The sequence below is a fragment of the Micropterus dolomieu genome, linkage group LG01 (genome assembly GCF_021292245.1).
Source record: "Micropterus dolomieu isolate WLL.071019.BEF.003 ecotype Adirondacks linkage group LG01, ASM2129224v1, whole genome shotgun sequence".
Lineage (NCBI taxonomy): Eukaryota > Metazoa > Chordata > Actinopteri > Centrarchiformes > Centrarchidae > Micropterus > Micropterus dolomieu.
In genome coordinates, this window is record NC_060150.1 from 48,011,779 (window position 1) to 48,014,353 (window position 2,575).

Consider the following 2,575-nt stretch of genomic DNA (forward strand, 5'->3'; position numbering starts at 1 on the left):
GTGATCAGAAAGGTGGAGGTGTTGAGAGAGGATCAGCTGTGTCCTGATGATCCAGAGAGGTTGAAGCAGCAGCATCAGCTTGTGTGTGGAGAGGCTCTGACTGGGCCATGTTACTGGGAGGTAGAGTGGAGAGGAGAGCTTCATCCAGCAGTGACTGACAGAGGAATCCCAACAGTGCTGCAGTCTGAACTGCTCTGAGATCAGCTCCCCTGTCAGACACAAAGTCAAGTCCACCGTCATCCCTGTGTGTTCCTCTGGATGTGACAGAGTATCATCAGTGGATCTGGACTGCTCTGCTGCTGCTCTGTCCTTCTACACAGTCTCTGCAGACACACTGAGACTCCTCCACTCCTTCTGCTGCTGAAAAAAATTCAACTCGTGCCTGACGTCATTCGCGTTTTTTTCCCATTGTCCAATCTAATGAATGGAGAGACGGGTCCTCAGTTGTGGTGATGGAAGTGTACAGTTACTTGGATTGGTGGTAGCCTACTACCAGCAGTGTCCCCCCCACTGACTTATTTAAATGGACATTTCTGTTTTGCTTTCTGTAGCAGCGCCACCTTGTGGAACGATCGTTCTCACCAGCCTTCATGTTCTGTATCTCCTGCTGCAGCTGCTTTCTGCCAGCAGATGTCAGCATTTCCTCTGTTCTTCCTCAGAGCCTAAATGGAGACAGTCTATCTGTATTTCGTCATCAAAATTTGTAAATATTGTGATGACGTGACATCTACTTCCTGTCTGTCATTCCTGGGAGAACGATCCCTCCTCTGCTGCTTTTCCTGAGCTTTATTCCTTTTTGGTAGGATTTTTTTCCAACTGTCTGCTTACCATATTAGTCTTGTGTAATGTGTGTAAAGAATGAAAATAAATACTTTGTTCATCTGTACGCCATTAAACATTCAAGAACAGCTATGTTTGATCCACCTTCATATACAGTATATGTGACATTACATCACTGTAGCCTATTACTTGAGACGGGTCCCTTAGCTGTAGTTCAAGATTAATTCATTGCATATTATCAGCCCAGTGCCACTGCGCTATATTCTGGATTTGTTGTTCCTAAATAAAAGGTTTGTCACAGCTGAATCATATGATTGTGAGAGTCATTCTTTTTTTTCATTATTGCTTAAGTAGTTGTCTTTGCATCCAAAGGTCTCTGAAAAAGGCAATCTGTTGATCTTCACTGTCTGTTTATTCATTGTTGTAGACACTGACAATGAACTTCAGGATGTAGCTGTTCACAAATACTGTACAGTATGTAGCCTAAGGAACAATCCTTGTCTTATAGCTGACTTAGACCATTGGACTGGTCACCTTAGCCATCATCGCAACAGTTGCTCCCCCTGAGAGATTTGGCTTGTCTGCCACTTCAGGTACACCTGACAAAATAATGCAAACCAGTAAAACATCATCAGTAAGTACAGCCTCAGCTAAACATGTGAAGCTTGAGTTCATTTTGAAAATGACTGTCGCCTCTCTGCCTCTCGCTCCTCTGCTCTCTGTATTGGTGTCTGTTTCCATGACGTTTACATTTTAATAATTGTTCAGAACTGTTCATTTGAGGATTATCATGTGTAAATACAGCTAGAGAAAAGTTAGACTCAGTGTATTTTAATTTCCAGGCTGTAATGTGACAGAAGTGAAGAACTTAAACAGGGTGTGATAATGTTCTTCAGGCTCTGTGTCTGATAATGAACTTTGAGGCTGAGAGCAACCAGCCCTCCTCTCTCTAGCAGCAGTACCTGTCTGCAGTCTCTCAGTCTGCTATCAGCAGCAGGAGGACCGAGACACAGGACTGTTAGCCAGTTTGCATCCTTTCTGAACAGTCCAAGAGCTTTAGGTAACATGAGTTAGTCCAACAGGATGTATAGTTCGCAGAGACATGCTGTCAAGAAGGAGAGAAGCTCTGGCATTAATTAGTCTGCAGATTAAAAAATAATCTCAGATTATAACAATAACAAGTTTAAAATAAATTCACGTTTTTCAGTTAGTTGGTGAAGTCTATTATCTAAATATTGATGTTGCATTAGAAAAATAAACATCTCAATCTAAAAATATATTTCCCTCCTCACATTTTTGTGTTTGTAAGAATAATATTATCAGTTATTATATCGACCACAACAAACAGATGTTCCCCTTCAGTGCATCGCTACATGGTGACCAAACCCATTTTAAATCCACCTGTTTAATCCAAGAGAGACGCCCATAAACACATTGTGTTTAACAATTTATCTGTTTGAGCACCACACCCAAACACACACACACACACAGATAAAAGCTGATTTCCTGTAAATGTAAGGGGAGGAGCAACACTGATCATGTGACCCAGGCACATGATAAAAGGAAGGGAATCTGAAGCTGAAAGAGTTCAGTCAGTTCAGACTCCATTGTGACTCAGCAAAAGAGGGTATAACTGAAGGCTGAGGCAGAGTGAGTGTTAAACCAACATTTATTATTTTACTGTCAATGTACTCTGAGTCAGTTTTCTCCCTCTGGATTGTTGTTCTTCCTGATTCTTGTGTTTCCTAAACTCACAGTCAGTGTTACTGTTTTACCTCCCAGACAGACTGAAGTC